The following is a 14,705-nucleotide window of genomic DNA, read 5'->3' as shown; positions in this document are numbered from 1 at the left end:
ATTGAGACATGCCCCAGACCTATAGTCCCCTAGGACTTACACCAGTGTGATGGGATGGGGAGTAGATGACGCACAGTTTATCCTCCACCCTGTGGCACACGTGTGTTATCATCAAGGGCGCCTGCGACTTCTTGTTTACTCTCTGATTAAATAACATAAATTCATCGATGAAGTGGACCAGTGTGATGTTCTGTAGAAAATCAGACGATCAAGGTCCCTCTGGGACAAGAGGGGAGGAGAGTTGACCAAGACATGAGGCCAGAAAGTGAAGGTGTCCTCTTGTCCCTGAAATATAAATGCTTCTGATTATCTCTGCCAACGAATACAGAACAACGAATTGTTAGATCTGTAAGAAACCACAACCAGAACCGTAGCTGCAATTATCATTGCCACTTATATTTGCCAGAAACTGTCGTCATGCTCTAGACCGAGATGCGATAGCCACCTAGGTCCCTGTGTCTCTCATGCTGTGGTGTTGGCATTAATCTCAGAAATTCCCCCACGGGTGCATTATAGCTTCTGATTTACCATCTTGGTGGGCGTGATAATAGTTTCAGGAGCACCATGCGGTCTTTCTTACCATAACAGCCCTCACTCCATGGGTCAGGGAACCTATGTGAGGGCTTTTCCAGTTACCTGTTCCTATTATACATTCTAGGATGACATAAATAACAGGATGAGTCTGTGGTCCTCTGGAGCCCACTGGGAAAGGGACTTGAGCCGAAAGTCTGTCTACACCCTCACCTGGCTCACGGTGGCGATAAGCATCCATCCAGAGCTATCATCCAAGTAATCCTCACAAGGTCTGAGCATTTATTCCCCTTTGACCAGCGCCCAAGTCCTCCAGATACATGCACACCTCCCCCGCCCCCCGCAACCAGTCTTTCTGGTGTTGGGGGAAGATTCACCACCTACACCCATGGTTGCACTGCAGGGTCCTTCTCAAACGGGCCCGGCCTCCTTGCTCATTCACGGGGTTCCAGGTCTATGAACTGGCTTAGTCTGGGAATTGGATAAGAAGTCCCTGTCATGGTGACCTAAGATCTCTTCCCGTCAGAGCTAGAAAAATCCCTGCACCTTTAGGGACCCCCGGTCATTTAGCTTTTGCCATGGATCCCCACCTGTCAAAACACTCTGATGACATTTTTGCTCTGTGGCTTGTCCCAGTGGTTGGGGCCACGTTGTCCTGCACACCCAGTGACACCATCTGGCGGCTCCCAAATCCCCTTTTTCCAGCCTTCCCATAAGCAGCTTCTGCCTCAGAGGTTCTTCTGCCACCGCAGCGCTCTCGATGTCCCCTCCTCCGATGCCTTCCCACGGGACAGGATAAGGAGGTGACTGAGGAGGCTGCACAAGATGGACTGTTTCCAGCTTCCCCTGGTCCCCAAACTTGGGACTCTGTTTCTCTCCAATACGCTGGAGAAGTTCTAGCATTGAGTCCAGATAGGAACTCACTAACCTAGCAGGCTCATAATGATATTCCCAGATGCTTGAACCCACACCTGCAATCCTATATCCCATGTGAAAGAACTTGGCCCCATGAAGCCTTTCTCCTGGTCCTATCTGGTCTCACACCCTTAGAATCTGTATCAGCCAGGGTCCAGGCAGGCATCAGGAACCACGCACCAATTTTAAAGGGGAACGTTTTGTTGTTTTTTTTGTTTTGTTTTTGCGGTACGCGGGCTTCTGACTGCTGTGGCCTCTCCCGTTGCGGAGCACAGGCTCCAAACGGGCAGGGCCAGCGGCCATGGCTCACGGGCCCAGTCGCTCCGCGGCATGTGGGATCTTCCCGGACCGGGGCGCGAACCCGTGTCCCCTAGCATCGGCAGGCGGACTCTCAACCACTGCGCCACCAGGGAAGCCCAGGGGAAAGTATTTTGGTTTTGGTTTTTGGGTGTTTTGGCCACGTGGCATGCGGGATCTTAGTTCCCCGACCAGGGATCGAACCCAGTTAATATAAAGAATCATTAATGAATCCCCTGGCGGCCCAGTGGTCAGGCGGTCAGGACTCCGTGCTTCCACTGCAGGGGGCACTGGGTTCAGTCCCCAGTCGGGGAAGTAAGATCCCTCGGCGTAACCAAAAAAAAAAAGAAAGAAAATCATTAACTAGTAACAGGGGATGAGGATTAAGAGGGGATGGGTTACTAACGGGTAAAGAAGGGTAAAGAGAACTTTAAAAGATAAGAGAATAGCAAGCAGATCTAGGAAGCAACCTCTATACCTGGGGCTGGAAGACAAGCTCTCCCTCCTGCAGTGTCCGTTTTGCTCCCTCTACTGGCAAAGCCTAACATTGTGCCAGGAAGACGATGAAAAATGCTTGCAAGATCCAGCAGGGCAATGAAGAGTGGATCTGGAGCTGAGAGGCAATAGATGGATAACCGGCACAGAGTCTGTTCACACACATGCTCCAGGACTCCTGCCAGTACAGACTGGTGAGGTCCTGTAACGCTCTCAGTGTGTGGCATGCCCATGCCGGACCAAGCCCCGTGCTTCTCTGGACGACGTTGGAAATTCACTCTTGTGGGTCTGGAGGAGAAGCAGTCCCCTATAAGGGGACCCTGTCCCATGTATGAGGGTCACACTGTCTTCTCCCCCAGCGCCTTTTCCTTAGCACAAAGTGGCAGGGTTGAACATTTACCTGGCAGTGCAACTCTGTAACACTTTCACTCAGACTTTGGGCCTTGTCCTCAGCCGTATGTGCCCTGTGACTACAGGAAACAAGGGACGCTCTGCTAAGGGAGCTTTCTGAGTGTCCATCACATTTCCATTTGGACAGTCTCATCTTTCAGTTGCTCTCTAGGGTCATCCGTAGAAACCAGCTGACCACAATCAACCTCGGCACCACTGCTGCCATAGTAACAAAGTACCACACCCACATCGACTCCCAATACCTTGCTCTCCACCTGCACTTCTTTCACCGTTACCACCAGTGATAATCTTGTAACAGGGAAGAGCCAATTTTCACTCCAAGTTAGATCTGTTTCTTTGACTTTAGGCTTTGCTTTTCCTTGCTTTTGTTATAATCTTACATAATGGCCTGCCTCAGGGAACACTACCCGCCTGTAAATGGCTGCAAGAAAGAAATTAACACGTCCCCTCCCCAAGGATGGCCATTCCAGGAGATGTTTTGCAAGACTGATGGCCCTTTTTACTTTACTTCCTCCCTGCCTCTCCCTCTCTATTCTGCCTTTTTACTTTACTTCCCTCTCTGATTCTATAAAAGAAACTGGCGTCCAAGATCTCGGAGAGGCAGCTGTGAGTGGTGGTGTGAAGCAAGATCTTAATTCCCTGCCCGGGAATTGAACCTGGGTTGCCTGGATGAAACCAGGAATCCTAGCCACCACACCCCCTGGCTCTTGCCCTCTGTGAAAAATGCATATCTCACGGAGGCAAAAACTGTAAAAACAGGTACAAAGTTTATTATTAGAGACATAGCACAACAACAGGTGGGAGAGCACACAGAGAAACTGTTTAGTTAAGACAGAAGCAAGGCAGAGATGCACACCCGGAGAGAAAGGGTGTGGGCATCCCCCCAATGAGGAGGAGCGCAGTAGAGACGCGGTTAAGTCACTTATACAGGGCAGTTCTTCCGGGTCTCTGTTTACCTCTGGCCAATTATCTGGTTTCTTTTTCCACACCTGACCTGTCCTAGGACCCTCCCCAACACGTGTGCACAACTTTTTTCCCAGATGGATTACAGCCCAGAGGCCGGTGGACAGCCTTAGCATCACATATTATGGGGTGGTGCCCCCTCCTTTTTGACCCCCAAGGAGCCCTTCTGCGCATGTGCAATGTTTCCCTTGCCTCAGGGATGGGAAATGTATGACCTCTTGATCTTTTTCTTTTTTTTTAATAAGTCAAATTAGTTTTTTTTTTAATTTATTTATTATTTATTTATTTTTGGCTGTGTTGGGTCTTTGTTTCTGTGCGAGGGCTTTCTCTAGTTGCGGAGAGCGGGGGCCACTCCTCATCGCGGTGCGCTGGCCTCTCACTGTCGTGGCCTCTCTTGTTGCAGAGCACAGGCTCCAGACGCGCAGGCTCAGTAGTTGTGGCTCACGGGCCTAGTTGCTCCGCGGCACGTGGGATCTTCCCAGACCAGGGCTCGAACCCGTGTCCCCTGCATTAGCAGGCAGATTCTCAACCACTGCACCACCAGGGAAGCCCCTCTTGATCTTTTAACAGGGTTTAGTCCCACTCTGTCCCTGCCATAAAAATGTCCAATGTCTAGTTATTTACCCTATTTCTGTTGCTGGTTTTTATATTGAGGTGCAGATCTCGAAATATAGACAGGGGTCCCGTCATAAATATGTAGTCCTGGAGCCCGTTTGTCTCTTGCTTCAGGAAATGTAAACAGGGGGCTGGGAATGAATGTCTGGCCTGGAGCCCATCTTCTTCTCACGCCAGGAAGTGTGAACAAGAGGCCAGTTGTAAATGTCTCTCCAGGAGCCCATCTATCTCCTGCCTCATCCAGACCCTGATAAGATGGTTTTTTGGGGGACCCTAGTCCACCATCTTCTCAGTCTCCTGGCTTTCCAAATAAAGTTGTATTCCTTGCCTCAATACCTCGTCTCTGATGTATTGGCCCGTTGTGCGGCAAGCAGAGCGAGCTTGGACTCGGCAACAATTTGAGCAACTGTGAAATTTCCATAGGCCTCGTCTCACCTGTGCCCCATCAAGGTGGTTCTCTCTGTGTGGGTTTCCCTGTGGTGGAAACCTAATCCCAGAATACAGTTTTGTTGGTCTCTTTCTGGGTGACACTGCTCATTCTAATTACTGAATTGGTCAGGGTCCCAGCAGGAAATGAATGGTATACCCAAACTGGGTAACTTGAGTAGAATTTATTAAAGGGAGTACTGCTTACAACTGTTAAGGTTGGATCCAGGGAAACCACAAAGGATTGTGCAGGAGTTGGGAGTAATCATGTATTTCATTTTATTTTTTTTAACCTTTTTTGGGGGGCTGCGCTGCATGGCTTGCAGGATCTCAGTTCCCTGACCAGCTATTGAATCTGGGTCCAGCAGTGAAAGCCCAGAATCCTAACCACTAGGCCACCAGGGAACTCCCTCATGTACTTTAAACATATCACTGTGACAACATATAACAGAGTCAGGACCACCATGACCATTGCACAGGTCATGCTGTGCATTGCACAAATGCTCTACATCTAGGGGGTGCCATGCACTTCATAGATGTATAACTGGTATGAAAAGCCTCAACACTGAAACAGGGGGAGAGAGCTCCCTTCTACATAAATCTACACTTGAGCACAAGGCCATGCACACTCGTGGTGTGCTGGTAAATGTTGAACAACTGCTTCCCTGAAGGGAGAAATAAAAGCTCTGATCTGTAGCATTTGCCAATGCCCATAGTATAAATACTCCCACTGTGGCTGATTTCAAGCTACCACGATGTCCCTGCCCATGGAGTTGGGAAGAAATGCCCATGAACAACCATTATTTCTACTATACAAATATAATATCTATAAACAGCCTCAAGAACATAGATAATAGTGAAATGTAGAACGATAATTTAGGAAGTGATGATTTTTGAGTATTTGTTACCTTTGTTTGAATATAATTTAGTTGTAAGTTGACATAATTTAATTTTTAATAGTGGCTGTGTTTAGCAACTGGCTTGCAAAATTCCTGAAAATGTCAACACTGGCTCTTATGAACCGGGTGGAGTTAGTCCCAGCACAGCACTGCGCACACCCCAGAGAGAGCCGGGGAGTATGCACACATGGGCTTGGCCATACCCTGCCCTGAGAGCCCTCAAGGATCCCCTGAGCTCTCGATTCTTAAAGAATAGATTCTTATCCTCCCTTCCAGCTCTGAACCTGTCAGGGAGCCCTCACCTCTGGGTGTGTGAGCAGGGGACCAAGTTTGGTCACTGCCCAAAGCATGTGCACCTCAGTATCCAAGGTGTGTGGTGTGTGAGCACTGACGCCATCGGCACTGTGGCTCTCCCTATTATGGCTTGAGAAGTCACCCAAGATGACCAACACTTACAGTTCCCAAGATACAAGAAGGTTGGATTCTCCTGGTGGAAGAACAGTGGTAAAAGAAAAAGCGATGGGTGCGGGCCACTGAAAGCTAACACAAAATAAGAAACTGGAGCCAGGTACACAAAAGACAAAATTTTCCTATGATGTGCAACAGCCGCTGACCAATCAGATGAGACAACTGTAAAACTCAGGTGACCAGAGGCATATATTTGGTCTGACTTTTTGTACCTTTTTTTTGGCCAAACGGGCGAGGCTTGTGGAATCTTAGTTCCCCCTCCAGGGATCAAACCCAGGTCCTCGGCAGTGAAAGCACCTAGTCCTAACCACTGGACCACCAGGGAATCCCCTGTACCTCTTAAAAACTTTCCAATGAGAAAGATTAATTAGGAAACTCAAATTTATGTTATGACCCCAGCCAAGAACCAATTGCTAATTTTTAATGCCAAATTTAGGCTTAAATTGAATAGAAGCTCCTATTTGTATTTCCTTTTAAACCATTCTATTTGACTTCTACCCAACCTGTCCAATAGCTCGGCCTCGCTAGCAAGAATAACATTCAGTGGTCACATCTGAGATTTTTCACATGAGATTTTTCTTTAACGCTATTTTCCGCAGGTCTAGCCACAAATGGATACTTGGGTTTGCGACAACATATTATGTTAGTTATCTACTGATACCTTCCAAACCATCACAAATGGTCACTTAAAACAACAGCCATTTGATCTGTTCACAATTCTATGGGTCATCAACTAGAACTGGGCTCAGCTTGTGGTTCTTCTGCTGCTCTCACTTGGAGATGCTCATGTGTCTGCATTTGTCAATTTGATTGAGGCTGGTGGGTCTAAGATGGCATCACTCACACGTCTGACAGTTGGTGCTGGTTGTGAGCTAGGCCTCTCTATGTGGTTTCTCATGCTCAGTGTTAATCCATGTTTCTTTAAGTGATGGATGGCTTTAAAAACTGAACCCAAAGGAAGATTTACTTTATTTACATCAATAATTAACATTTTAAACCCACACTAACTCTCGTTAAAATGCCCGCTTAGGGTTACTTTATTTAGAGGTGGGTTAGGGCCATCTTCACAATGCCAAAAATTAATTTAAAACACACAAATAAAAATGCCATGTCTCCCTGACCAGGGTTAAGTGAGCAGATACAGGCAATTTAGAATAGAGATAAAACCCCTTATTTAAGCTTGTGAGTTTGCGTGCAAACAAACTTAAAATAACCTTCCAGGGGGCTATATATGGAACAATGTCCAAAGCTCACACGGAAAGAGAAAACATTCCAATTTCAATAAACCAGGCAGAGAGACCTTGTTGAACACATAGGACATTCAGTGGAGACCCCAGAAAAGTTATAATTTATGAGTAGAGCTAAACCAGCCCCTAGAGTAAAGTCTATCCTATACCCATGTTAACAGAGCTTAACTATTCTATATTATTCTCTATTCTATACTCTTAAATATTCCTATATATTAGCAATGAACAACTGGAAAGTGAAGTATTTAAAAATACCACTTGCAAAGGCATCTACACACATAAAATATCAAATAATAAATTTAACAAAATATGTGGAAGACTTGTACACTAAAATCTAGTGAGTATAGCTAAACAGAAGTGAAAGAAGTCTTAGATAAGTGAAGAGAGATATCATGTTCATGGATTGGAGGACTCAATATTGTGACGATATCAATTCTGCCACATTGACGTACATATTCAATGCAATTCAAATCAATTAAAATAAAATTCTAATTCCAATCAAAAGTTTAGCAAGCCTTTTGTAGTGGCTGACAAGCTGATTCTAAAATTTATGATGAAGTGGAAAGGCCCTATAATAGCTAAGACAGTTTTACAAAAGTAGAAGAAAGTTGGAGGATTTACACTATCTGATTTTAAGGCTACTACAAAAACACAGTGATCTGGGACTTCCCTGGTGGTGCAGTGGTTAAGAATCCGCCTGCCAGTGCAGGGGACACGGGTTCGAGCCCTGGTCCGGGAAGATCCCACATACTGCGGAGCAACTAAACCCATGCGCCACAACTACTGAGCCCACATGCCACAACTACTGAAGCCCGTGCACTTAGAGCCCACGCTCCGCAACAAGAGAAGCCACCACAATGAGAAGCATGCGCACTGCAACAAAGCGTAGCCCCTGCTCACTGCAACTAGAGAAAGCCCGGGCGCAGCAACGAAGACGGAACACAGCCAAAAATAAATAAATAAATAGATTAATTTAAAAAAATACAGTGATCAACAGAGTGTGGTATTATCTAGATGTATATGTTAAATAGAACAGAGTAGAGTCCAGAAATGTATATGCATATGATCAATTGATTTTCAGCTAAGGGTATGAAAGTAATTTAATGAGAAAGGACAATCTTTTCTACAAAGGATTCTAGAACTGGTGGATTTAGGGAGAAAATGGACCTCAATCCTTACCTCACACCATTCACAAGAGTGAACTCAAAATGGATCATAAACCTAAATGCAAAGGCAAAATGATAAATCTTCTAGAAAAAAAATAGCAAAAAAAATTTTGTGACCTTAGGGTAAATGACATTTTTATACTGAACACCAAAAAACATGAATCATGAAAAAAACTGATAAATTGGGCTTTCTCAAAATGAAAAACTTCTTCTCTTCAAAAGATACCATTTTCTTAACAGTAAAAAGACAAGTCCCAGACTGAAAGAAAATACTTGCAATACATATATTGAAAACATGAAGCACTCTTATAATGCAATAATAAGATGGCAAATAACTCCGTTTTTTTTTTTAACACCTTTATTGGAGTATAATTCCTTTACAGTGTTGTATTAGTTTCTGCTGTAAACAAAATGAATTAGCTATATGTATACATATATCCCCCATCCCCTCCTTCTTGCGTCTCCCTCCCACCCTCCCTATTTCACCCCTCTAGGTGGTCACAAAGCACTGAGCTGATCTCCCTGTGAGATGCAGCTGCTTCCCACTAGCTATCTATCTTACATTTGGTAGTGTGTATATGTCAATGCTACTCTCTCACTTCGTCCCAGCTTACCCTTCCCCCTCCCCCTGTCCTCAAGTCCATTCTTTATGTCTGTACCTTTATTCCTGTCCTGCCCCTAGGTTCATCAGAACCTTTTTTTTTTTTTTTAGATTCCATATATATGTGTTAGCATACGGTATTTGTTTTTCTCTTTCTGACTTACTTCACTCTGTATGACAGATTCTAGGTCCATCCACGTCACTACAAATAACTCAATTTCATTTCTTTTTATGGCTGAGTAATATTCCATTGTATATATGTGCCACATCTTCTTTATCCATTCATCTGTCGATGGACACTTAGGTTGCTTCCATGTCCTGGCTATTGTAAATAGTGCTGCGATGAACATTGTGGTACATGACTCTTTTCGAATTATGGTTTTCTCAGAGTAAATGCCAGTAGTGGGACTGCTGGCTCATATGGTAGTTCTATTTGTAGTTTTTTAAGGAATCTCCATACTGTTCTCCATAGTGGCTGTATCAATTTACATTCCCACCAACAGTGCAAGAGGCTTCCCTTTTATCCACACCCTCTAGAGCATTTATTGTTTGTAGACTTTTTGATGATGGCCATTCTGACCGGTGTGAGGTGATACCTCATTGTAGTTTTGATTTGCATTTCTCTAATGATTAATGATGTTGAGCATCCTTTCATGTCAAATAACCCAGGTTTAAATGGGCCAGTGATTTGAACTGACACTTTGCTAATAAAGGTATACAAATAGTTAATTAGCACATGAAAAGTTACTCAACATTTTTCATTATCAGAGAAATGCTAATTAAAAGCATAATGAGATACTACTACACACCCTCTAGAATGGTTAAAAGTCTGACAAAACCATGGGTTAGCAAGAATGTGAAGCAACCAGAATTCTCCTACATTGTTGGTGAGAGTGTAAAACTGTGCGACCACTTTGGAAGAAGGTCTAGGAATTCCTTATAAAACCTACTATGCACCTACCCTATGCCCCAGCAGTTCTACACTTACCCTAGAAAATGAGAATATATGTCCAAACAAGGTCTTTTTATATGAATGTTTATAGGAGCTTTATATAGTAGCAAGCATTTACAATCATGTGCTGGGTACACAGGGATGGATCAGACACAGTTGGAAGGAACCAGACACACATATAAATACACCCAGACATGGTCTACACATACAGCCATACATGTACACATAACATACACATAGACACAGGCATGTACACACAGAGAAACATGCACAGACACACACATGCACACAGAGACACGGACATGTACATGTACAGAAGCGTACACACAAACTCACATGGACACACAGACACACACGCACACACACAGCCATTGTACCATAAAGCAAAAATTCCTAATACAAAGGCATAGACAAAACACTTTGGACATCAACAGTTTAGCAAATATTTACTGAGCATCAGGAAGACCAGGAGACAGAGGGAGAGGTGTGCACGATGTCAGGGAATAAGTAGAGGACAGAAGGGCATCCCAGGGTGATAGAACAGCTCCTGTGAAGGCCTGGGGGTCAGAGAGGGCTGGGTACAAGCACATATAGATTGCTCAAGATAGGCCACAGCAAGAGCCCATACTGAAGTAGAACTGAAGGGCTGAAACATGAGTGGCCTTGACTGTCCCCATAAGGGGTGGTGGTCCCAGTGAGAACGGTGGGTCGGCACAGTCAGGAAGAGCCCAGCAGTTAAAAGCCTAGTGTCTGAATCAGAGACATGGGTGCCAGTCCCAGCTTTTGAGCGTCACCATCTCCTTGAGCCTCATTCCCCAATGTGATGTGTATTTATTTAACAAGCCCCTTCTATTACCATGCTCTGTCGTAGATGCCAGGGATACACCAGGGAATAAACAAATCAAAACCAAACCCCCTGCCTTTGTGGAGCTTACCTTCTTGTTGGGGAAAGTAGTCAATGAACATAGAAATAAATATAGACAAATAATATGTCAGGCAATGATAAGTGCTCAGAAGAAACTCAGGCAGAGCAAGGGGTCAGAGACTGACATGGCTGCTGTTCTTCTAAACAAGAGTCAGCAAAGAGTGCTGTTATAACAGAGACATGAATGAAGGGAGGAAGTGGGCATAAGGTGGATGGTTTCAGAGAGCTGGAGGAGCATATGCAAAGGCCCTGAGGTCAGCGTGTGCCGGCCATGCGTTCCTGGAACAGCCTGGAGGCCAGTGTGGGCGGAGCAGAACGAATGAGGGAGGGCAGAACAGGACGTGGGGACACAGTAGGGCATTAGAGACCATCGTAAGGACTTAGACTCTCTCTTGGGGTAAAACGGGAATCTGACTTATATTTACCAGATCACTCTGATACCAAGAGGGGAATAGACTGAAGTGGGGCAAAGGCAGCACGTATTGCAAAAATCCAGGTGAACAATGATGGTCCCGTTAGTGTTTAAAAAAGAAAAAAAAGTCCTCACTATAGGTGAGCCATTCGTTTCATTTTGTTTTCATTTTATTTTCCATATAATGTCACAAATAACTTGCCAACCATTGCTCTAGACTAACCTTCTCATTTTCCAGATGAGGAAACTGAGGCTCAGAAAGGAAAAGAGATCAGCTGAGGCTAAGAAAGATCTAGGGATTTCTCTCACACCAAAACGGCAGGGCCACTTCTCCCACAGGGGTGGTGGTGAAAGGTCCCTACAGGTATATAAACAGAAATGGGATGAAGAATAGAGGAAGGGGTCTTACACTTCCAAGGTTCCTTCTAAACCTGAGATGGAGGGACTCTATGGCCAGGTCACCTGGAGTGTGACTTAAGCATCACCTTCCCAAGCCTGTGACTTGGAGGGACAGACACAGACTGAGAAAGGGGGCACTTTCTTCCCAGATGCTTTGATGTGGAATCACTCAAAGATGTCAAAGACAGGGCAAGCCTGAAGGCAGGAGAAATCCTACAGCCCCCCAAGAACTGAACCTATATCTGATCCTTACTCTTCTCATAATAGAATCAGATGGGCACGCTTGGGTAGAAAGGGGCGTTTCCCCTACAAACTGACCCACTGGGATGCACTATATATACCTTGTGTTAACAGGGACACTGTTCTGGCCTATTTGGAATCCCTGAGTGAGCCTCTGAGCCCCTGACTCGCTCCGGGGATACCCCCTCAGTCTTGCATCTTCACACCCTCCCTCACCAGCCATCAAGGTAGCCTCTGTGGGAAGCAAAGGCTGCATCAGGAATGACGTTAACACAGAAGAAATTACAAAATGGTAGCACGATGCCCCTGGAGCGCTATTCACTGCTTCATCTGTAACACAAGTCTCTCTAACAGGCTGTTATGGGTGGTATTGCCCCCACATTCACATGTTGAAGTCCTAACCTCCATTACCTCAGAAAGTGACCTTATTTAGAAATAGGATCCTCACAGGCGTAATGAAGTTAAAACAAGGACATTAGGGTGGGACCTAATCCAACTGGTACCCTCATACTAAGGGAAAATCTGGACACAGACATGCATAGAAGGGGACTTCCCTGGGGGTCCAGTGGTTAAGAATCCACCTTCCAGTGCAGGGGACGTGGGTTCGATCTCTGGTAGAGGAACTAAGATTCCACGTGCCACGGGGCAACTAAGCCCATGCGCCACAACTACTGAGCATGTGAGCCACAACTAGAGGGCCTGTGTGCCGCAACTACAGAGCCCACGCGCTCTGGAGCCCACATGCCGCAACTAGAGAGCCGCAACTACTAAGCCCACGCACCACAACTAGAAGAGAAGCCCACAGGCTGCAACGAAGAGCCCAGGCGCCACAACTAAGACCTGACGCAGCCAAAAATAACATAAATAAATAAATATTTTTTAAAAAAGACATGCATAGAGGGAAGGCGATGTGAACACACGAGAGGAAGACAGCCATCTACAAGCCAACGAGAAAGGCCTGGAAGAGATCTTTCCCTCACAGCCCTCAGGAGGAACCAACCCTGCTGATACCTTTATTTTGGACTTTCAGCCTCTCAATCTGTGGTACTTAGTTACGGCAGCTTCAGCAAACTAATTAACAGGCCAAGAGATTATTTAAGATGACCTTCACTACAGGTGCTAGAAGCCAGCTTTGGGGCTAGGACAGAAGAGGAAGGGTGAGTGCCAGTCAGAAGCATGGGAAGGGATGAGGGCCCTGAGACAAGATTCTGGAGCTTGAAGCAGGTGTCTGTGCAGCTCCCTACCACCCTCTCTGCCCTCCAGTTTCCCCTAACCCATTGGTCCTGCATTGGCAATTGTGGCCAAGACCTGAGACCTTGCACCACACCTATAGGTACACAATGACCGGGAAAACCACACACTGTTACAGCTCAGAGGAGGTGAGTGCTGGAGGCCTGAGTCCCAAGAAGAAGGGAGGGTGGCTCAGAGTCCTGGGTCCTGAGAGACAGGGTCTTTGGGACCAGAACGCTCTCTTACTGTACATATGAACTGTTCCTAATATTTATGTTAATAACCATATTAATAATAATATTCTTAATATTAGCAGTCCCCAATTGAAAACTCTTAATATATTTTTACACAAAATTTAGAGTTTTACCAACACCATTCTTATTGCGGCATTTTTCTCTATTAAAAATAAATATTCATTTATACCATAGAACTCACAGAAACAGTACCAAGTCTGAAAGAACAAAGGACATCTCTACTTCATGTTACATCGGAAAGCTTATATATATATACATATATATATATACACATATATATGTGTGTGTGTGTGTGTGTGTGTATATATATATATATGAAATAGGATTTTCCAGCCACGAACAAGAAATCTGAATGACACAACGTGTTCATGGTACTGACACTGACACGTGGGTTAGATACGATGGCAATCAGTCATTCAGGGGTGCCGGAAGTAACACTGAAGCCCGCATTACCCTATTCAGCCTTCCAGAAGGTCACGGAGGAGGCTGGTGCCATGACGTGTTCAGAGGATGAGGGCTGGGCTGAGCAGGAACCACTGCAAGTGACAGGTGAGGAGGCCAAGTTGACTTCCAGCGGCTATGGCCACTGGATGGGTGCTGGGTCAGGGGCCAGGCTGGAAACATGCGAGGCAATTTGGACAGGGAGAAAAGTTCAGTGGGTGAAAGCCAAGGGTTTGACTTCCTAGTGTGGCTGGAGAAGTAGGGATTCTATAACCCAAAGACAGAAAAGTGTAAGCAAGGCCATTTGGGGATGCACCACCTGCCCCGCCCTGCAGGCCTAGCGCGGCAAAGACCAGCGAGTTCTAGGTCCCCCAGCTTGCCACCCACTCGGCGTCCTGCGCATGCGTACTAGCAAGACAGCCTGGGATAGGCCAATGGGGTGTGGCGTTCCTCCAGGCTCATCCAATGAGCTCACCAGATGCTTTCGTATCGACCAATGGAGCTTCGAGTGATCTGTCCGGTGAAGCAGGCCCCGCCTTCCGTGCCTCGTAGACACTAGAAGGAGAAGGACCGGCTGGGCGAGTGGAGCCTTCCAGGGCGTTCCTTCAGCACAAGGAGATTCTTGTGAGATCATATAGAAGCCAGGAGGAATTCTGGTCCCTTAAAGAGTAAAAGGGTGTCTGGGGGCCCAGATTCCTGGGTCCTGAGGAAAGAGAGGCGGGGGGGGGCGGGGGGGGGCAGGGCGTGCGGGACTCCTGGAGCTGAGGGCGGTGAGGGCCGGGGCCCTGCGCTCTTGGGTCGGAGAGGGGGAGAAGCTG

The 14,705-nt window shown here is 46.0% G+C and overlaps 1 long non-coding RNA gene across 1 annotated transcript in view; it reads right to left on the bottom strand.

Annotated features, from left to right (window-relative positions):
• Positions 1-291: 291 nt before the first annotated feature.
• LOC149744592 (uncharacterized) overlaps positions 292-14,705 on the bottom strand; it is a 54,486-nt gene continuing 40,072 nt past the window's right edge. The window contains exon 4 of the long non-coding RNA XR_016390925.1: positions 292-14,547. This is a non-coding gene — a long non-coding RNA (uncharacterized LOC149744592). The remainder of the gene's footprint in view (positions 14,548-14,705) is intronic.

Source organism: Delphinapterus leucas, chromosome 20 (assembly GCF_059928025.1).
Source record: "Delphinapterus leucas isolate spDelLeu-1000000601 "Yukka" chromosome 20, BTC_Dleu_Yukka2, whole genome shotgun sequence".
Taxonomy (NCBI): domain Eukaryota; kingdom Metazoa; phylum Chordata; class Mammalia; order Artiodactyla; family Monodontidae; genus Delphinapterus; species Delphinapterus leucas.
This window is presented reverse-complemented; position numbering and strand designations above follow the sequence as displayed.